General features: G+C 38.7%; 2 non-coding genes across 2 annotated transcripts; both read left to right on the plus strand.

Annotated features, from left to right (window-relative positions):
- Window positions 1–1,736: 1,736 nt before the first annotated feature.
- On the plus strand, window positions 1,737–1,844 carry LOC112738753 (small nucleolar RNA R71). Its single transcript, XR_003169696.1, has one exon. It is a non-coding gene; the product is annotated as a small nucleolar RNA R71 (small nucleolar RNA).
- A 12,571-nt stretch (window positions 1,845–14,415) lies between these two features.
- Window positions 14,416–14,523, plus strand: LOC112739901 (small nucleolar RNA R71). The gene has a single exon (XR_003170838.1). It is a non-coding gene; the product is annotated as a small nucleolar RNA R71 (small nucleolar RNA).
- The last annotated feature ends 8,616 nt before the right edge of the window (window positions 14,524–23,139 follow it).

Genomic DNA, 23,139 nt, shown 5'->3' on the forward strand with positions numbered 1-23,139 from the left:
AGCGCTTCTTTAATGTCAATAGCTTGACAGTGAGCTCTCATGGAGCCTCACAAATGTTCAGAGCATTGTTGAGACTTCCCAACACCAAACTTAGAGTTTGGATATGGGAGTTCAACACCAAACTTAGAGTTTGGTTGTGGCCTCCCAACGCCAAACTTAGAGTTTGATTGTGGGGGCTCTGTATGACTCCGTTTTGAGAGAAGCTTACTGTGCCTCTTTTTCATGTTTACAGAAGGATGACCTTGAGTTTTAAACACAAAGGAGTACTCATTCAATTGAAGGACTAGTTCACCTCTGTCAACATCAATCACAGCTCTTGCTGTGGCTAGGAAGGGTCTTCCCAGGATGATGGATTCATCCTCCTCCTTCCCAGTGTCTAGGATTATGAAATCAGCAGGGATGTAAAGGCTTTCAACCTTTATTAACACGTCCTCTACCTGACCATAAGCTTCTTTTCTTGAATTGTCTGCCATCTCTAATGAGATTCTAGCAGCTTGTACCTCAAAGATTCCTAGTTTCTCTATTACAGAGAGTGGCATGAGGTTTATCCCTGACCCAAGGTCACATAGAGCCTTCTCAAAGGTCATGGTGCCTATGGTACAAGGTATTAGGAACTTTCTAGGATCCTGTTTCTTCTGAGGCAATCTCAGTTGATCCAATGCATTTAGTTCATTGGTGAACAGGGGAGGTTCATCTCCCCAAGTCTCATTACCAAATAAATTGGCATTCAGCTTCATGATTGCACCAAGGAACTTGGCAACTTGCTCTTCAGTAACATCCTCATTCTCTTCTGAAGAGGAATACTCATCAGAGCTCATGAAGGGCGTAAGGAGGTTTAATGGAATCTCTATGGTCTTTAGATAAGCCTCAGAGTCCTTTGGTTCCTCAAAGGGAAACTCCTTGTTGATCACTGGATATCCCAGGAGGTCTTCCTCCTTGGGATTCACGTCCTCCCCTTCCTCCTTGGATTCAGCCATGATGGTTATATCAATGGCCTTGCACTCTCTCTTTGGATTCTCTTCTGTATTGCTTGGGAGAGTACTAGTAGAAGTTTCAGCGATCTTCTTACTCAGCTCGTCCACTTGTGCCTCCAAATTTCTAATGGAGGACCTTGTTTCATTCATGAAACTCACAGTGGCCTTAGATAGATCAGAGACTAAATTTGCTAAGCTAGATGGATTCTGCTCAGAATTCTCTGTCTGTTGCTGAGTGGATGATGGAAAAGGTTTACTATTGTTAAACCTATTTCTTCCACCATTATTAAAGCCTTGTTGAGGCTTTTGATCCTTCCATGAGAGATTTGGATGATTTCTCCATGAGGGATTATAGGTGTTTCCATAGGGTTCACCCATGTAATTCACCTCTGCTATTGTAGGGTTCTCAGGATCATAAGCTTCTTCTTCAGAAGATGCCTCTTGAGTACTGTTGGATGCAGCTTGCATTCCATTCAGACTCTGAGAAATCATATTGACTTGCTGAGTCAATATTTTGTTCTAAGCCAATATGGCATTCAGAATATCAATTTCAAGAACTCCCTTCTTCTGAGGCGTCCCATTACTCATAGGATTCCTCTCAGAAGTGTACATAAACTGGTTGTTAGCAACCATGTCAATGAGTTCTTGAGCTTCTGCAGGCGTTTTCTTTAGGTGAATGGATCCACCTGCAGAAGTATCCATTGACATTTTAGCTAATTCAGACAGACCATCATAGAATATATCCAGGATGGTCCATTCTGAAAGCATGTCAGAAGGACACTTTTTGGTCAGTTGCTTGTATCTCTCCCAAGCTTCATAGAGGGATTCACCTTCTTTCTGTCTGAAGGTTTGAACATCCACTCTAAGCTTACTCAACTTTTGAGGAGGAAAGAACTTGGCTAAGAAAGCCGTGACCAGCTTATCCCAAGAGTTCATGCTATTTTTGGGTTGAGAGTCCAACCACACTCTAGCTCTGTCTCTTACTGCAAACGGGAAAAGCATAAGCCTGTACACCTCGGGATCAACCCCATTGGTCTTAACAGTATCACATATCTGCAAGAATTCAGTTAAGAACTGAAAAGGATCTTCAAATGGAAGTCCATGAAACTTGCAGTTCTGCTGCATCAGAGAAACTAATTGAGGTTTTAGCTCAAAATTGTTTGCTCCAATGGCAGGAATGGAGATGCTTCTTCCATATAAATTGGAATTAGGTGCAGTAAAGTCACCAAGCATCCTCCTTGCATTATTATTATTTTCGGCTGCCATCTCCTCTTCCTGTTCGAAAATTCCTGTGAGGTTATCTCTAGATTGTTGTATTTTAGCTTCTCTTTGTTTCCTCTTCAGAGTTCTTTCAGGTTCAGGGTCTGCTTCAATAAGAATGTTCTTGTCCTTGCTCCTGCTCATATGGAAAAGAAGGGAACAGAAAATAATAATAGGGATCCTTTTTACCACAGTATAGAGGTTCCCTTGTTGTTAGTAGAAGAAGAAAGGGAATAAGAGTGAAGAAGATTGGATAATCCAAACACAAGGGTGAGGATAGGAGCGGTGATTTGAGATGAAGATAAGTATTAGTAAATGAATAAATAAATAGAAGGAGATGGGAGAGAGGGAATTTCGAAAAATAAATTTTGAAAAAGAGTTAATGATTTTCAAAAATTAAGATAAAATTAAAATTAAAATTAAAAATTGAAACAATTAATTAATTAAAAAGAATTTTTGAAAAAGAGGGAGGTATTTTCGAAAATTAGTGAGGGATAGTTAGTTAGGTAGTTTTGAAAAAGATAAGAAACAAACAAAAAGTTAATTAGTTAGTTGAAACAAATTTTGAAAATCAATTTTTAAAAGATAAGAAGATAAGAAGTTAGAAAAGATATTTGAAAAAGATATGATATGAAAAGGTATGATTAAAAAGATATGATTGAAATTAGTTTTGAAAAAGATTTGATTTTTAAAATCACAATTAATGACTTGATTCACAAGAAATCACAAGATATGATTCTAGAACTTAAAGTTTGAATCTTTCTTAACAAGTAAGTAACAAATTTGAAATTTTGGAATCAAAACATTAATTGTTGATGATATTTTCAAAAATATGATGTAAAATTAAGAAAAAGATTTTTGAAAAATATTTTTAAAATTTTTGAAAATAAATAAGAAAAATGAAAAAGATATGATTTTTGAAAAAGATTTTGAAAAAGATAAGATTTTTAAATTGAAAATTTGATTTGACTCATAAGAAACAACTAAATTTTAAAAAGTTTTGAAAAAGTCAACTCAAATTTTCGAAAATTTGAGTGAAAAAGGGAAAGATATTTTTTTTATTTTTGAATTTTTAATGAAGAAAGAGAAAAACATGAAAAAGACTCAATGCATGAGAATTTTTAGATCAAAACAATGAATGCATACAAGAACACTATGAATGTCAAGAAGAACACCCAGAACACTTTGAAGATCAAGATGAACATCAAGACTTATTTTTGAAAATTTTTAATGAAAGAAAAACATGCAAGACACCAAACTTAGAGATTTTCAATAATTAGACACTAACAAGTTAAAAATGCATATGAAAAACAAGAAAAGACACAAAACAAGAAGATATGAAGATCAAACAAGAAGACTGGCCAAGAACAACTTGAAGATCATGAAGAACACTATGAATGCATGAATTTTCGAAAAATGCATAAAATTTTTTTAGAAAAAAATGCAATTGACACCAAACTTAAAAATTGACTCAAGACTCAAACAAGAAACATAAAATATTTTTTATTTTTATGATTTTATAATTTTTTTTTTATTTTTTCGAAAATTAATGTGAAAAAGAAAAATAAAGATTCCAAAATTTTTAATATGAATTCCAGGAATCTTGCACTCTTAGTCTAAAGCTCCAATCTGAGGGTTAGACATGGCTTAATAGCCAGCCAAGCTTTAGAAGATACAAAATCAGTCATACAATAACAAATTTGATTAGCAACAACTAGCTTGCTCTTGTAATGATGACTTGGGAGCCTCAGTCCAAATGAATTTAGACGTCGCTCTACAGCCAGCCAGGCTTCTACATGCTTCATTAAACACTAGATTTCATTCTTAAAAATTCTAAAGAAAAATATATTTTCTTTTTGAAAATATTTTTTTTTCGAATATTAATTGGGAAAAACGAAAAAGAAGAAAATATTTTTGAAAAAATTTTGAAAGCTTTTTGAAAATAAAATAAGAAGAAAATTACCCAATCTGAGCAACACGATGAACCGTCAGTTGTCCAAACTCGAACAATCCCCGGCAACGGCGCCAAAAACTCAATACGCACGTTCATGATCTTATATCTGTTTCACAACTTCGTACAACTAACTAGCAAGTGCACTGGGTCGTCCAAGTAATAAACCTTACGTGAGTAAGGGTCGATCGCACGGAGATTGTTGGTAGGAAGCAAGCTATGGTCATCTTGTAAATCTCACTCAGGCGGATATCAAATGGTTATGGAGTTTTCGAATAATAAAAATAAATAAACAGAAAATAAAGATAGAAATACTTATGTAAATCATTGGTGAGAATTTTAGATAAGCGTATAGAGATGCTTTCGTTCCTCTGATCTCTGCTTTCCTGCTGTCTTCATCCAATCAATCCAACACCTTTCCATGGCAAGCTGTATGTAGGGCATCACCGTTGTCAATGGCTACATCCCATCCTCTCTGTGAAAAAGGTCCAAATGCTCTGTCACGGCACGGCTAATCATTTGTCGGTTCTCGATCATACTGGAATAGGATCCATTGATCCTTTTGCGACTGTCACTACACCCAGCACTCGCGAGTTTGAAGCTCGTCACAGACATCCCTTCCCAGATCCTACTCGGAATACCACAGACAAGGTTTAGACTTTCTGGATCTCAGGAATGGCCATCCATGGGTTCTAACTTATACCACGAAGACACTAATATCTCGGACTCGGTCCCCTATATTAGATATCCAAGAGATATCCATTCAGTCTAAGGTAGAACGGAAGTGGTTGTCAGGCACGCGTTCATAAGTTGAGAATGATGATGACTGTCATGATGATCACATCTATCATATTGAAGTGCGAATGAATATCTTAGAAGCGGAATAAGTTGAATTGAATAGCAAAACAGTAGTACTTTGCATTAATCTTTGAGGAACAGCAGAGCTCCACACCTTAATCTATGGTGTGTAGAAACTCTACCGTTGAAAATACATAAGTGATGAAGGTCCAGGCATGGCTGAATGGCCAGCCCCCAAAACATGATCAAAGGATCAAAAGATAATCCAAAGATATAAATACAATAGTAAAAAGTCCTATTTATACTAAACTAGCTACTAGGGTTTACAGAAGTAAGTAATTGATGCATAAATCCACTTCCGGGGCCCACATGGTGTGTGCTTGGACTGAGCTTGAAGTTTACACATGGAGAGGTCATTCTTGGAGTTGAACGCCAGTTTGTAACGTGTTTCTGGCATTGAACTCCACTTTGCAACTTGTTTCTGGCGCTGGACGCCAGACTGCAGCATGGAACTGGCGTTGAACGCCAGTTTACGTCGTCAATCCTTATTCAAAGTATAGACTATTACATATTTCTAGAAATCCCTGGATGTCTACTTTCCAACGCAATTGGAAGCGCGCCATTTGGAGTTCTGTAGCTCCAGAAAATCCACTTTGAGTGCAGGGAGGTCAGAATCCAACAGCATCTACAGTCCTTCTTCAACCTCTGAATCTGATTTTTGCTCAAGTCCCTCAATTTCAGCCAGAAAATACCTGAAATCACAGAAAAATACCCAAAATCATAGTAAAGTCCAGAAATGTGATTTTTAATTAAAAACTAATAAAAATATACTAAAAACTAACTAAATCATACTGAAAACATACTGAAAACAATGCCAAAAAGCGTATAAATTATCCGCTTATCAATTCTCCACTTTGTATGCTTTTCTCCTCATTTCTTCCATCCAACACTTGCCTCATGAACCTGAAATCACTCAACAAACACATCAAGACATCGAATGAAATTAAAGTGAATTAAAATCACCAATTTGAGGGCCTAAAAAGCATGTTTTTTTACAACTAAGCACAATTCAAGGGAGAATTGCAAAACCATGCTATTTCATTGAATAAAGGTGGGAAAAGGTGATAAAATCCCCTAAAATAAGCACAAGATAAACCATAAAATTGGGGTTTATCACCTTCCAAGTGTTTGTCAAAATGCTTGAAAGGATGTTAGAGTAGATTTTTATACTCTTAGCTTGGGAAGGTAACTTAGGAATTCTTGAGTTACTAATGTCCAAGTGATTGATAGTTGTTAGCCATTGACTCTAGCTCTCATTGATTCAATTAGTGAATAGCTAGGCCTTATGGACTTGGATTGATATAGCTCATTTGACTTTCTTCTACTTGTTAGAGGATGACTTAATGGGATTGATCCTTGCAATTATCATATTGTGGTTAGTACTAAGGATAGAGATCCTTGACCACCAACCTTTGCCAAGACCTTTTCATCATTTGAATTCCTTTGCAATTTGTTTCTTATCCAAAACCCCAAAATATACATGTCCATAGCCAATAACAAGAACACTACCATGTGATTCCTTTGAGAGACGACCCGAGGTTTAAATACTTCGGTTTATAATTTTAGGAGTTTGTACTTATGACAAACAATCTTTTGTATGAAAAGATTATTTGTTGGTTTAGAAACTATACTTGCAACGAGATTTCATTTGAGAATTCTAAACTGTCAAAAATCAATTCATCAAAATGGCTCCGTTGCCGGGGAATTACAATGGTGTTATGTTATTGGTTATTGTATATATGTGAATATTGTGAATAGCTTGATTTTTGGATTGCTTGTTAGTTTTTGTTAGCTTTAGGCCTTAGTTAGTTTGTTTCTTTGCTTCCACCATCAATTCTCACCCTCGTGGTTATGAGTTTGGTTCTAATTGTGTTGTAGGAAATGTCAACTTCAATGAAAACATGTATCAAGGATGGAACCAACAAAGACGGGGGGGGGGGGGGGCTCAAGGAATTGATCACTCCTATTGGCAACAACCTCTGGATACTTATAGGTACAATCATCATCCTAATGCATGTCAATTCAATGACTATGGAGAATCTTTTTGTGACAATCAACAACCACCATCATATGCCTATTGTTCCGAGGGTTACCTGAAACTGGAGGTCGATCTCGGACGAGATCTTCTGTACTGGTCGGAGATAGCGTGTCCAGCTGACTGATGGCAGCCGGAGCTGTTGTATCCGACTTGTTGGACTTACAGCACTAATGATCCTTGGCCACCGGAAGGTGGGGGGTACCTGCAAGAGACTCCGATGCTTAAGTTAGCATGGGTATTAAACAGGTTTTATGTAGAATCAGAGTATGAGTTATACCTGGGTGCTCCAGTGTATTTATAGTAGATGGTGCTGACCTTTCTGATAAGATAGGTTAGTTATCTTATTTTATCTTATCTTTATTTTGGGTGAAGTCAGCTTATCTTCAAGGGAACTGCCTTTATCTCTATAGGCTTGGATTGCCTTTGGATTTGGATCGCGTTCCTCTATTTGGGCCCTTTACAGGGCTCTTTTGTTGATTTGGCCAACCTCTTTGAGAAGAGGTTGGGTAGCCTGACCTGAAGAGGTCGGTCGCTTTGTCGCCAATCATCCCAGGTCGGGTAGCTCGACCCGGGGTATGAACAGTGCCCCTACTTGAGTTCGGTCTTTTTGTTGACGTCGCGTCTTTGACTTCGGTCCTTCTCTGACGAAGCCAAACTCAAGTATTTTGTCGATTTCTTCCTTTTGTAGAATCTTTTGAATGTAGAACGTTTTCCTCTAAAAGCGCGCGCTTTTATATCAGCGCTTTGTTCTTGGGAATGTGAGAGGGTTTAATACCTTCATTAATTGGTATTAATTGCCTGGTGCACGAAATTGTGATCCGTGTTAATGTTTCCAAAAACTTGGTGCTCTAATCTTAATTTATAATTTGTCACAACTTCGATACAACTAACTAGCAAGTGCACTGGGTCGTCCAAGTAATAAACCTTACATGAGTAAGGGTCGATCCCATGGAGATTGTTGGCTTGAAGCAAGCTATGGTCACCTTGTAAATCTCAGTTAGGTGGATTCAAATAGTTTTAAGAAATTATAGTGGATGAAAATTAAATAAAATATAAAATAGGATAGTGGTACTTATGTAATTCATTGGTGAGAATTTCAGATAAGCGTATAGAGATGCTTTCGTTCCTCTGATCTCTGCTTTCCTGCTGTCTTCATCCAATCAATCCTACTCCTTTCCATGGCAAGCTCTATGTAGGGCATCACCGTTGTCAATGGCTACATCCCATCCTCTCTGTGAAAAAGGTCCAAATGCTCTGTCACGGCACGGCTAATCATCTGTCGGTTCTCGATCATACTGGAATAGGATCCATTGATCCTTTTTGCGTCTGTCACTACGCCCAGCACTCGCGAGTTTTAAGCTCGTTACAGCCATCCCTTCGCAGATCCTACTCGGAATACCACAGACAAGGTTTAGACTTTCCGGATCTCAGAAATGGCCATCCATGGGTTTTAACTTATACCACGAAGACGCTAATAACTCGGACTCGGTCCCCTGTATTAGATATCCAAGAGATATCCATTCAATCTAAGGTAGAACGGAAGTGGTTGTCAGGCACGCATTCATAGGTTGCGAATGATGATGACTGTCACGGTCATCACATCCATCATATTGAAGTACGAATGAATATCTTAGAAGCGGAATAAGTTGAATTGAATAGAAAAACAGTAGTACTTTGCATTAATCTTTAAGGAACAGCAGAGCTCCACACCTTAATCTATGGTGTGTAGAAACTCTACCATTGAAAAATACATAAGTGAAAGGTTCAAGCATGGCCGAGAGGCCAGCCCTCACAAAGGTCTAAGATAGCATAAAACTAATCAAAAGATTCCTTCGAAGATGATAAAAAGTCCTATTTATACTAAACTAGTTACTAGGGTTTACAGAAATGAGTAAATGATGCAGAAATCCACTTCCAGGGTCCACTTGGTGTGTGCTTGCGTTGAACTCCACTTTGCAACTTGTTTCTGGCGCTGGACGCCAGACTACAGCATGGAACTGGCGTTGAACGCCAGTTTACGTCGTCAATCCTTATTCAAAGTATGGACTATTATATATTGCTGGAAGGCCCTGGATGTCTACTTTCCAAAACAATTGGAAGCGCACCATTTGCAGTTCTGTAGCTCCAGAAAATCCACTTTGAGTGCAGGGAGGTCAGAATCCAACAGCATCAGCAGTCCTTCTTCAACCTCTGAATCTGATTTTTGCTCAAGTCCCTCAATTTCAGCCAGAAAATATCTGAAATCACAAAAAAACACACAAACTCATAGTAAAGTCCAGAAATGTGAATTTAACATAAAAACTAATAAAAACATCCCTAAAATTAACTAGATCCTACTAAAAACATACTAAAAACAATGCCAAAAAGCGTATAAATTATCCGCTCATCACAACACCAAACTTAAATTGTTGCTTGTCCCCAAGCAACTGAAAATCAAATAGGATAAAAAGAAGAGAATATACTATAAATTCCAAAATATCAATGAAACATAGCTCCAATCAAATGAGCGGGACTTGTAGCTTTTTGCCTCTTGAATAGTTTTGGCATCTCACTTTATCCATTGAAGTTCAGAATGATTGGCATCTATAGGAACTTAGAGTTCAGATAGTGTTATTGATTCTCCTAGTTCAGTATGTTGATTCTTGAACACAGCTACTTTATGAGTCTTGGCCGTGGCCCTAAGCACTTTGTTTTCCAGTATTACCACCGGATACATAAATGCCACAGACACATAACTGGGTGAACCTTTTTAGATTGTGACTCAGCTTTGCTAAAGTCCCCAATTAGAGGTGTCCAGGGTTCTTAAGCACACTCTTCTTTTGCTTTGGACCTTGACTTTAACCGCTCAGTCTCAAGTTTTCACTTGACACGTTCACGCCACAAGCACATGGTTAGGGACAGCTTGGTTTAGCCGCTTAGGCCAGGATTTTATTCCTTTAGGCCCTCCTATCCACTGATGCTCAAAGCCTTGGATCCTTTTTATTACCCTTGCCTTTTGGTTTTAAGGATTATTGGCTTTTTGCTCTTGCCTCTTGGTTTTAAGAGCTTTTGGCTTTTTCTGCTTGCTTTTTTTTTTATTTTTTTTCGCCATTTTTTTTCTCAAGCTTTCCGTATTCACTACTTTTTCTTGCTTCAAGAATCATTTTTATGATTTTTCAGATTATCAAATAACATGTCTCCTTGTCATCATTCTTTCAAGAGCCAACATATTTAACATTCATAAACAACAACTTCAAAAGACATATGCACTGTTCAAGCATTCATTCAGAAAATAAAAAGTATTGTCACCACATCAATATAATTAGACTAAGTTCAAGGATAAATTCGAAACCATGTACTTCTTGTTCTTTTGTTTTTAAAACATTTTTCATTTAAGAGAGGTGATGGATTCATATTCACTACTTTAAGGCATAGACACTTAGACACTAATGATCATGTAATAAAGACACAAACATAAATAAACATTTAACATAAGAAAACAAAAAATAGAAAATTTAAGAACAAGGAATGAGTCCACCTTAGTGATGGTGGTGTTTCCTTCTTGAGGAACCAATGATGTCCTTGAGCTCTTCTATGTCTCTTCCTTGTCTTTGTTGCTCCTCCCTCATTGCTCTTTGATCTTCTCTAATTTCATGAAGGATGATGGAGTGCTCTTGATGTTCCACCCTTAATTGTCCCATGTTGGAACTTAATTCTCCTAGGGAGGTGTTGATTTGCTCCCAAAAATTCTGTGGAGGAAAGTGCATCCCTTGAGGCATCTCAGGGGTTTCTTGGTGATGAGCTTCTTCATGCGTCTCTTGAGATCCATGAATAGGCTCTCTTGTTTGCTCCATCCTTTTCTTAATGATGGGCTTGTCCTCTTCAATGAGGATATCTCCCTCTATGTCAATCCCAGCCGAATTGCATAGGTGGCAAATAAGGTGAGAAAAGGCTAACCTTGCCATAGTGGAGGACTTGTCAGCCACCTTGTAGAGTTCTTGAGGTATAATCTCATGAACCTCCATTTCCTCCCCAATCATGATGCTATGGATCATGATGGCACGATCTATAGTAACTTCAGACCGGTTGCTAGTGGGAATGATTGAGCGTTGAATGAACTCCAACCATCCTCTAGCTACAGGCTTAAGGTCCAATCTTCTCAGTTGAACCGGTTTGCCTTTTGAGTCAATCTTCCATTGAGCTCCTTCCACACATATGTCCATGAGGACTTGGTCCAACCTTTGATCAAAGTTGACTCTTCTTGTGTAGGGGCGTGCGTTCTCTTCCATCATTGGCAAGTTGAACGCCAACCTTACATTTTCTGGACTAAAATCTAAGTATTTCCCCCGAACCATGGTGAGATAATTCTTTGGGTTTGGGTTCTTACTTTGATAATGGTTCCTAGTGATCCATGCATTAGCATAGAACTCTTGAACCATTAGAATTCTGACTTATTGGATGGGGTTTGTTAGAACTTCCCAACCTCTTCTTTGGATCTCATGTCGGATCTCCGGATACTCATTTTTCTTGAGTTTGAAAGGGACCTCGGGATCACCTTCTTCTTGGCCACAACATCATAGAAGTGGTCTTGATGGGCTTTGGAGATGAATTTTTCCATCTCCCATGACTCGGAGGTGGAAGCTTTTGTCTTCCCTTTCCCTTTTCTAGAGGATTCTCCGGTCTTAGGTGCCATAAATGGTAATGGAAAAACAAAAAGCTTATGCTTTTACCACACCAAACTTAGAATATTGCTCGCCCTCGAGCAAGAGAAGAAAGAAAAGAAGAAGAAGAAGAAGATATAGAAGAGAGGGAGAGAGGGTTGTGTTTCGGCCAAGAAGGGGATGAGAGGGTTGTGTTGTGTGAGAATGAAGAAGAATGGAGAGGTTTATATAGTGGAGGGAGAGGGGTTAAGGTTCGGCCATATGGGGTGGGTTTGGGTGGGATAGTAATTTTGAATTTTGAAGGTAGGTGGGGTTTATGGGGAAGAGTGGATGGATGTGAGTGGTGGTAAGTGGTGATAGGGAAGAGAGATTGAGGTGATTGGTGAAGGGTTTTGGGGAAGGGTGTTTATTGGGAAGAGAGGATGAATGAGAAGAGGGGAGAGTATGAGTGGAGGTAGGTGGGGATCCTGTGGGGTCCACAGATCCTTAGGTGTCAAGGATTTACATCCCTACAAACTTGAGGCATGTAAAATGCCTTTGCATGCAATTCTGGCATTTAAACGCCGAATTGATGCTTGTTCTGGGCGTTCAACGCCCAGATGTAGCATGTTTCTGGTGTTGAATTCCAGTTTTATGCTTGGTTCTGGCGTCTAGCGCCAGCTTTCCTCAGTGTGCATTCCTGGCATCTGAATGCTAGGATGTTGCTTGTTTCTGGCGTTCAACGCCAGATTCATGCTCTGTTCTGGCGTTGAACGCCAGGCAGATGCTCCTTACTGGCGTTTAAACGCCAGTAAGCCCTTCCTCCAGGGTGTGATTTTTCTTCTGCTATTTTTTATTCTATTTTTGATTTTTTTATTTATTTTGTGACTCCACATGATCATGAACCTAATAAAACATGAAAGAATAATAAAAATAAAAATAAAATTAGATAAATAAAAATTGGGTTACCTCCCAACAAGCGCTTCTTTAATGTCAATAGCTTGACAGTGGGCTCTAATGGAGCCACACAAGTGATCAGGTCAATTTTATAGACTCCCAACACCAAACTTAGAGTTTGGATATGGGAGTTCAACACCAAACTTAGAGTTTGGCTGAGGCCTCCCAACACCAAACTTAGAGTTTGATTGTGGGGGCTTTGTTTGACTCTGTACTGAGAGAAGCTTTTCATGCTTCCTCTCCATGGTTACAGAAGGAGATCCTTGAGTTTTAAACACAAGGTTATCCTTATTCAGTTGAAGGATCAATTCTCCTCTGTCTACCTCAATCACAGCTCTTGCTGTGGCTAGGAAGGGTCTTCCAAGGATGATAGATTCATCCTCATCCTTCCCAGTGTCTAGGATTATGAAATCAGCAGGGATGTAAAGGCCTTCAACCTTTACTAACACGTCCTCTACTTGTCCATAAGCCTCTTTTCTTGAGTTGTCTGCCATCTCTAATGAGATTCTGGCAGCTTGCACCTTAAAGATTCCCAGTTTCTCCATTACAGAGAGTGGCATGAGGTTTATCCCTGACCCAAGGTCACATAGAGCCTTCTCAAAGGTCATGGTGCCTATGTTGCAAGGTATTAGGAACTTTCCAGGATCCTGCTTCTTCTGAGGCAATCTCAGTTGATCCAATGCATTTAATTCATAAGTGAACATGTAGTTCATCTCCCCAAGTCTCATTACCAAATAAATTGGCATTCAGCTTCATGATTGCACCAAGGAACTTGATAGCTTGCTCTTCAGTAACATCCTCATTCTCTTCAGAAGAAGAATACTCATCAGAGCTCATGAAGGGCATAAGGAGGTTCAATGGAATCTCTATGGTCTCAAAATGAGGCTCAGATTCTTCTGGTTCCTCAAAGGAAAACTCCTTATTGATCACTGGACATCCTAGGAGGTCTTCCTCACTGGGATTCACGTCCTTCTCCTCTCTTGTGGGTTCGGCCATGATGGTCAATTCAATGGCCTTGCACTCTCCTTTTGGATTTTCTTCTGTATTGCTTGGGAGAGTACTAGGAGGGATTTCAGTGATCCTTTTACTCAGCTGGCCCACTTGTGCTTCCAAATTTTTAATGGATGACCTTGTTTCATTCATGAAACTCAGAGTGGCCTTAGATAGATCAGAGACTAAATTTGCTAAGCTAGATGGATTCTGCTTAGAGTTCTCTGTCTGTTGCTGAGTGGATGATGGAAAAGGTTTACTACTGTTAAACCTATTTCTTCTACCATTATTAAAGCCTTGTTGAGGCTTTTGTTGATCCTTCCATGAGAAATTTGGGTGATTTCTCCATGAGGGGTTATAGATGTTTCCATATGGTTCACCCATGTAATTCACCTCTGCTATTGCAGGGTTCTCATGATCATAAGCTTCTTCTTCAAAAGATGCCTCTTGAGTACTGTTGGATGCAGCTTGCATTCCATTCAGACTCTTAGAAATCATATTGACTTGTTGAGTCAATATTTTATTTTGAGCCAATATGGCATTCAGAGTATCAATTTCAATAACTCCCTTCTTCTGAGGCATCCCATTACTCACAGGATTCCTCTCAGAAGTGTATATGAACTGGTTATTAGCAACCATGTCAATGAGTTCTTGAGCTTCTGCAGGCGTTTTCTTTAGGTGAATGGATCCACCTGCAGAAGTATCCAATGACATTTTAGCTAATTCAGACAGACCATCATAGAATATATCTAGGATGGTCCATTCTGAAAGCATGTCAGAAGGACACTTTTTGGTCAGTTCCTTGTATCTCTCCCAAGCTTCATAGAGGGATTCACCTTCTTTTTGTCTGAAGGTTTGAACATCCACTCTAAGCTTACTCAGCTTTAGAGGAGGAAAGAACTTGGCTAAGAAAGCCGTGACCAGCTTATCCCAAGAGTTCAGGCTATCTTTAGGTTGAGAATCCAACCATATTCTAGCTCTGTCTCTCACAGCAAAAGGGAAAAGCATGAGCCTGTAGACTTCAGAATTTACTCCATTAGTCTTAACAGTATCACAGATCTGCAAGAATTCAGTTAAGAACTGAAAGGGTTCTTCAGATGGAAGTCCATGAAACTTGCAGTTTGTTGCATCAAAGAAACTAATTGAGGTTTAAGCTCAAAATTGTTTGCTCCAATGGTAGGGATGGAGATGCTTCTTCCATGTGAATTGGAATTTGGTGCAGTAAAGTCACCAAGCATCTTCCTTGCATTATTATTATTTTCGGCTGCCATCTCCTCTTCCTTTTCGAAAATTTCTGTAAGGTTGTCTCTAAATTATTATAATTTAGCTTCTCTTAGTTTCCTCTTCAGAGTCCTTTCAGGTTCAGGGTCTGCTTCAACAAGAATGTTCTTGTCCTTGCTCCTGCTCATATGAAAAAAAAGGGAACAGAAAATAATAATAGGATCCTCTTTGCCTCAGTAGAGAGAGGTTCCTTTGTGTTAGTAGAAGAAGAAAGGGAATAAGAGTGAAGAAGAATGAATAATCCAAACATAAGGGTGAGGATAGGAGCAGACATATGAGGTGAGGAGAAGTGTTAGTAGATGAATAAATAAATAGAAGGAGATGAGGGAGAGGAAATTTCGAAAATTAATTTTTGAAAAGAAGTTGATGATTTTCGAAAATTAAAGGAGAATTAAAATTAAAATTAAAATTTAAACAATTAATTAACTAAAAAGAATTTTTTTGAAAAAGAGGGAGATATTTTCGAAAATTAGAGAGGGATAGTTAGTTAGGTAGTTTTGAAAGAGATAAGAAACAAACAAAAAGTTAATTAGTTAGTTGAAACAAATTTTGAAAATCAATTTTTAAAAGATAAGAAGATAAGAAGTTAGAAAAGATATTTGAAAAATATATGATATGAAAAGGTATGATTAAAAAGATATGATTTGGAAAAAGATAAGATAAAAAGATATTTTTGAAAAGATATGATTGAAATTAGTTTTGAAAAAGTTTTGATTTTTAAAATCACAATTAATGACCTGATTCACAAGAAATCACAAGATATGATTCTAGAACTTAAAGTTTGAATCTTTCTTAACAAGTAAGTAACAAACTTGAAATTTTTGAACAAAAACATTAATTGTTGATGATATTTTCGAAAATATGATATAAAATTAAAAAAAAAGATTTTTGAAAAATATTTTTAAAATTTTCGAAAATAAATAAGAAAAATGAAAAAGATATGATTGTTGAAAAAGATTTTGAAAAAGATAAGATTTTTAAATTGAAAATTTGATTTGACTCATAAGAAACAACTAAATTTTAAAAAGTTTTGAAAAAATCAACTCAAATTTTCGAAAATTTATGAGTGGAAAAGGGAAAGATATTTTTTTGATTTTTGAATTTTTAATGAAGAAAGAGAAAAACATAAAAAATGACTCACAACATGAAAATTATGAATCAAAACACATGATGCATGCAAGAACACTATGAATGTCAAGATGAACACCAAGAACACTTTGAAGATCAAGATGAACATCAAGACTTATTTTTTGAAAATTTTTAATGAAAGAAAAACATGCAAGACACCAAACTTAGAAATTTTCAAACTTCAGAAACTAACAAATTAAAAATGCATATGAAAAACAAGAAAAGACCCAAAACAAGAAAATATGAAGATCAAACAAGAAGACTTACCAAGAACAACTTGAAGATCATGAAGAACACTATGAATGCATGAATTTTCGAAAAATGCATAAATTTTTTAGAAAAAATGCAATTGACACCAAACTTAAAAATTGACTCTAGACTCAAACAAGAAACAAAAAATATTTTTGATTTTATGATTTTATTAGTTTTTTTTTTTGGATTTTTGTCTATTTTTATTTTTTTGAAAACCTATAGGGAAAAGGAAGCAATGAATTCAAAGTCCTCAATCAAGATTCCAGGAATCATACCAGGTTAGTCTAAAGCTTGATGGCCAGCCAAACTTCAGCATACCAATTTGAAACTTTAGAATTCATTCTTAAAAATTTAGAATAACTTACGAAAACAAAAGGAAAAGAAATTTTTTTTTTGAAAGATTTTTGAAAACAAATTTTTTGTGAAAAGAAAACGAAAAGAAAGTTACCTAATCTGAGCAACAAGATGAACCGTCAGTTGTCCAAACTCGAACAATCCCCAGCAACGGCGCCAAAAACTTGGTGCACGAAATTGTGATCCCTGGTAATGGCTCCAAAAACTTGGTGCTCTAATCTTAATTCATAATTTGTCACAACTTCAACACAACTAACCAGCAAGTGCACTGGGTCGTCCAAGTAATAAACCTTACGTGAGTACGGGTCGATCCCACGGAGATTGTCGGCTTGAAGCAAGCTATGGTCACCTTGTAAATCTCAGTTAGGCGTATTCAAATAGTTTTAAGAAATTACAGTGGATGAAAATTAAATAAAATATAAAATAGGATAGTGGTACTTATGTAATTCATTGGTGAGAATTTCAGATAAGCGTATAGAGATGCTTTCGTTCCTCTGATCTCTGCTTTCCTGCTGTCTTCATCCAATCAATCCTACTCCTTTCCATGGCAAGCTCTATGTAGGGCATCACCGTTGTCAATGGCTACATCCCATCCTCTCAGTGAAAAAGGTCCAAATGCTCTATCACGGCACGGCTAATCATCTGTCGGTTCTCGATCATACTGGAATAGGATCCATTGATCCTTTTTGCGTCTGTCACTACGCCTAGCACTCGCGAGTTTTAAGCTCGTCACAGCCATCCCTTCCTAGATCCTACTCGGAATACCACAGACAAGGTTTAGACTTTTCGGATCTCAGAAATGGCCATCCATGGGTTCTAACTTATACCACGAAGACGCTAATAACTCGGACTCGGTCCCCTGTATTAGATATCCAAGAGATATCCATTCAATCTAAGGTAGAACGGAAGTGGTTGTTAGGCACGCGTTCATAAGTTGCAAATGATGATGACTGTCACGATCATCACATCCATCATATTGAAGTACGAATGAATATTTTAGAAGCGGAATAAGTTGAATTGAATAGAAAAACAGTAGTACTTTGCATTAATCTTTAAGGAACAGCAGAGCTCCACACCTTAATCTATGGTATGTAGAAATTCTACCATTGAAAAATACATAAGTGAAAGGTTCAGGCATGGCCGAGAGGCCAGCCCTCACAAAGGTCTAAGATAGCATAAAACTAATCAAAAGATTCCTCCGAAGATGATAAAAAGTCCTATTTATACTAAACTAGTTACTAGGGTTTACAAAAATGAGTAAATGATGCAGAAATCCACTTCCGGGGCCCACTTGGTGTGTGCTTGGGCTGAGCTTGAAGTTTACACGTGGAGAGATCATTCTTGGAGTTGAACGCCAGTTTGTAACGTGTTTCTGGCGTTGAACTCCACTTTGCAACTTGTTTCCGGCGCTAGACGCCAGACTGCAGCATGAAACTGGCGTTGAACGTCAGTTTACGTCGTCAATCCTTATTCAAAGTATGGACTATTATATATTTCTATAAATCCCTTGATGTCTACTTTCCAACGCAATTGGAAGCGCACCATTTGAAGTTCTATAGCTCCAGAAAATCCACTTTGAGTGCAGGGAGGTCAGAATCCAACAGCGTCAGCAGTCCTTCTTCAACCTCTGAATTTGATTTTTGCTCAAGTCCCTCAATTTCAGCCAGAAAATACCTGAAATCACAGAAAAACACACAAACTCATAGTAAAGTCCAAAAATATGAATTTAACATAAAAACTAATAAAAACATCCCTAAAAGTAACTAGATCCTAGTAAAAACATACTAAAAACAATGCCAAAAAGCGTATAAATTATCCGCTCATCATTGCCCCGTTTTCTCTTGGATTTTTATTTTGAATTTCTCAATCAAAAACGATTTCTCTTCTTCTCTCTTTCTTCGTAACTTCTCCCTTTACTCTCTCATTTTCTGTTTCTTGCCTGGAGTTCGTAGTTCCTTTCTGCAACGTCTGTTCTGCTACTGCTTTCTGTAGAAGAGGGGTGATTTCCAGATTTCTCCTTCCATCTTTGCAGCTTCCACTTTGAGGGGTGGCTTTGTTGCTTCTGCTCTTCAGCTTCTTTTCGAGATTTTCTTCTATTCTCCAGGTTCGATTTTTCTTCCTCTGTTTCTTTATATGTCTGGTTTTAGAAAATTTTATTTTTGCTCAGCGAAAGTTTGAATCTTTCTGCTTTTACCGTGCCTGATTGTTGCGTGCTCATGAATTTCTTCGTTTTTTGTGCGAATCTTTTTGCTTTTCTTGTTGCTTGAATCTTTTTTAGGGCTTTTGCATGTTGTTGCTATTTCTTCTTGCGCTTTTGATGATGGTTTTTGCTTGATTCTGAAAAAAGGTTGTATCTTTGACGATTTTCCTGCTTTTGGCTTTTTGGTGTTTGCTATGCCCTTTTTGTTGGTAAAACTGTAGAAAGATAGTGACTTTTGTGTTTTTTGCTTCTTTTGCGTTATTTGAGACCTTCTTTTGATGAATGCTAGGACGTAAGCTGTAGGGATTTCCTGAAACCTTGCCTTGTTTCTGCCTCCAAAGGATGCCCCAGGACTTTGGTTTGAGTCTTGGGGTTTTCCTTTCCTATGTGTTTGCCTGTGTCATTTTTGTCGAGTTGCTTTGCCCCTCGTCCGAGATTTTTTTTTTTTTAGTAATCCAATCTTCTTTTCTTATTTGTAGGATTAGTCGGTGTCATGTCTTCTCGCAATAACATTGTAGAGGTGTCTTCCAAAGTTCCTAATGTGTGTCTCTGTCGTGGATGCTGAATTTTGTGTAGAACTGAGGAGGTGTCATAGGATTTGTAGTAGCAGTCCCCGGGAGAGGGATTATGAACTTGTAGCTCCTGATTCTAATGAGAGGGCTTGCTTTTCTACTTTCGTCGAGGGGGAGCGTCCCTTCTTCTATTCTTACGAATACTTCTTTAGTCAGTTAGACGTTATTTTTCCTTTTACCGCTTTTGAAACCGACCTGTTGTGGTCATGTAACATTGCTCCATCCCAGCTTCATCCGAATTCCTGGGGTTTTATCAAAATATTTCAACTGCTTTGCTAAGAGTTAGGCATAACACCTTCTGAAACTCTTTTCCTTTATCTTTTTGTCTCGGCCAAACCCGGAGGTTCCTCGAAAAAGAAAGCTTCCTGGGTTTCTTTCAGATCGGCCCAGGGGCATAAAGTTTTTGCCATGTATGACGAGTCGTTTAAAGATTTTAAGAACTATTTCTTCCGAGTCCGTGCTGTTGAGGGGGTCCGCCACTTTTTTCTTGATGAAAATGACGAGCCTGCTTTTCCTCTAGAGTGGCAAAAGAATGTGAGAGTGCCACCTTATACATGGGAGATGCTTAATGAGGTTGAGTGGGCTTTTGTAGTTGTTCTTGAAGATTTGTGGGGGAAACCACCCTATCTGAATACGAAGAGATTTTTGAGTGATCCATCTTTGGTTCGAACTGCTTTGGGTACTGTCTGATTTGTTTTTATATTTGCTTCTGAGCTTTTCTTCTTCTATGTTGTAACTTGTATTTTGTGGTTAATTCTGTATTTTCAGAGATGTCAAAAAATAATGATTCCACGAAGGCCTACAAGAAGGCGAAGAAGGCTGCTGCTGCTCAAAACATCTTGGCCAAGGCGGTCGGGGAGGGATCTTCCAAAGTGCAAGTGAAGCCGCCCGTGCCGAGTTCTCCTGGGCCGAGGAAAGTGATCCCGACTCCTCGGGTTCGTCTGGCCGAGCCTCCACAGTCTTCAGCTGCTACTTCTGGTGCTCCTCCCAATAAGAAACAAAAAACAACTGAGGTCTTCAACCTTGACGCCCCTGATTTTAATGCAATCGAATTTGTAGATCAGCAGATTGGTCCCTACGGTACCCTCCCCATGGATGATGTGTCAATCCTTCGCCATCTGGATTTTATGACCCGAAACAGTGTTAAAATGGCATACATGGGGGCTGCCTTGTACCGAACTGCTCAGAATCTTCCTCTCCATGCCACTAAGGAATTTATGGAGGAGGCTAAATAGGAGTTCGACCGGATGAAGGGCCTGAAGGAGGAGCTTGAGGTAAAGGTAGCCAAGTTGGAGAAGGATCTGGAGAATGAGAAGGCGAGTTTCCTCTCTCTAGCAGCTTCGGTGAAGCTGGCCGAGGATACGGCTATGAGACATAAGGACAGTTATGTGACATCTTATCGGGAGGTGGTGCGCCTGAGGGAGGAGATGGAGAATGCCCAAGCTGATTACTTTGAGCTCCAAGGTCATCTCGTTGGCAGTGTGACTGCTGCTTACGAGAACCTGAAGGAGCAGGTTCGGATTATTGCACCCGAGGCTGACCTCACTCTCTTTAGCCTGGAAAATGTCATCAGGGATGGTAAGGTTATCCCTGATGATGAGGATGATGATGATGTTGAACCTCTCCCTGTTCCTTCTGCCAAGGTGTCAACTCCTACTGTTCCTCCTGCTGAGGTCGGCCCTCCTGCTTCTGATACTGACTGCCAAATCTTAAACCGGGACGATGGTACTGTGGATGCTATTCCTCTCCAGGCTCGCCCTCTTTCTCCTCAAACTGATGCTGTTAAAAGGTCTTCTGATCTTTAGTTTTTAGATATCTGTGTAGTTGGCCCGGCTTGTGGGCTTTTAACTCTTTATTTTGTGGTTGGTATCTTTTGATGACACTCTTTTTGGTTGCTTTTAGCAACCCATTAAAACAAAACACAACGAGTAGCTCCTAAGCTTTTGGGTTTGACCCTGAAGTTTGTTTATTTTGTGTCACGCTTGTTTGCATCTGTCCTAACTCCTTGCTGCTCAGTCTCTTTGATCTGTTTTGTATATGCGTGGATCCTTAGTCCATAACTGACTTCTTTACGTCGTCTTATTCCAAATTATTTTGTAATTGGCCAACGTCATCGTGTCGATTTTTCTCAGTTATCTTTAGTAAACCATTCTTTAGTTGGACCTTGGTGGGTCTCTTTTATGGATTACTTTTTGTAACTTTGTGGCTTGGTTGGGCCGACTTCATCATGTCGGTTCTCTCTAAGCTATTTTTGTAATCCTCTTTCTTGGACCCTTGTCAGGTCTCTTTCAGGGATTACTTCTATAACTTTTGTTTTTGTAGGAGACCGACTTCGTTAGGTCGATCTCTTCTAAGTTATTTTTTTAATCCTCTTTCTTGGACCTTTGTCAGGTCTCTTTCAGGGATTACTTCTATAACTTTTGTTTTTGTAGGAGACCGACTTCGTTAGGTCGATCTCTTTCTAAGTTATTTTTGTTGTCCTCTTTTTTGGACCTTTGTCAGGTCTCTTTCAGGGACTACTTTTATAACTTTTCATTTTGGGATGACTTTGTCATGTCGGGCCCTTCTAAGTTAAAGTAATCCTCTTTAATAGGGTTGGCCAGACCTCTTTCCAGGGTTTACTTATAACTTGGGTTGACTTGGTCCGACTTCTTAACGTCGGCCAGTCTTTAAGTTATTATTTAGCAATCCATAAGACCTCGTCAGGTTCTTTTTCGGATCACTTTCGATAACTTCTTAAATTATTCTGTGTTCATCTTTTCCGATTTGTAGAAAGTGGTTGCTATCTTTAGATCGTCTTTTGGGTGAGTCGCATTTTCACCTTTATCGGACGATTGTCTTTATCGTGATCGTGTAGTGAAATTGTTATTCACTTTCTGCCGATCTGTTGCTTTATAATCGGATGATGAATGCTTCAGATTAATGCGTCTTGAAAACTTGTAGAATATCTAATATATATTTTATTCAAAGGAAAGTGCAAATATATACATGTGGGAATTTCTCATCCCTTTATGTTGAATAGTGTTTGAGTCTCAACTTGGTGCCTCATTAAAAAACCTTTTCAGGAAAAAGAGTGCATCCAATAGTGAGATTTTTTACTTTTTCTAGCTGTAGTACCTTCTTAGGTTGCAGGCATGCCATGATCTGGGAAGCTCTCGTCCATCGAGTTCGGACAGTCTGTAGTAGCCCTTCCCAAGTACTTTTACAACTCGATAGGTCCTTTCCAGTTTGCTGCCAACTTTCCTTCTCCTGGTCGAGTTGTTCCAATATCATTTCGGATTAGGATGAGATCGTTCTCTATGAAACCTCTCGGCACTACCCTTTGATTATATCTGGAAGCCATTCGACGCTTTAGTGCTTCTTCCCTGATCCGAGCTCTTTCTTGGATTTCAGGTAGTAGGTCGAGCTCTTCCCTCTGAAGTTGGAAGTTTGCTTCCTCATTATAGTGGACTACTCTGGATGACCCTTCCTCGATCTCTACTGGGATCATTGCCTCCACTCCATATGCTAGTCGAAAGGGTGATTCATTTGTGGTGGAGTGTGGCGTTATTCGATATGCCCATAGGACTTGTGGAAGTTCTTCGGCCCAAGCTCCCTTTGCATCTTATAGTCTCCGTTTCAACCAAGCCAATATGACTTTGTTGGCGGCTTCTGCCTATCCATTGGCTTGAGGGTGTTCGACGGAGGTGAATTAGTGCATTATAT

The sequence above is a fragment of the Arachis hypogaea genome, chromosome 13 (genome assembly GCF_003086295.3).
Source record: "Arachis hypogaea cultivar Tifrunner chromosome 13, arahy.Tifrunner.gnm2.J5K5, whole genome shotgun sequence".
NCBI lineage: Eukaryota > Viridiplantae > Streptophyta > Magnoliopsida > Fabales > Fabaceae > Arachis > Arachis hypogaea.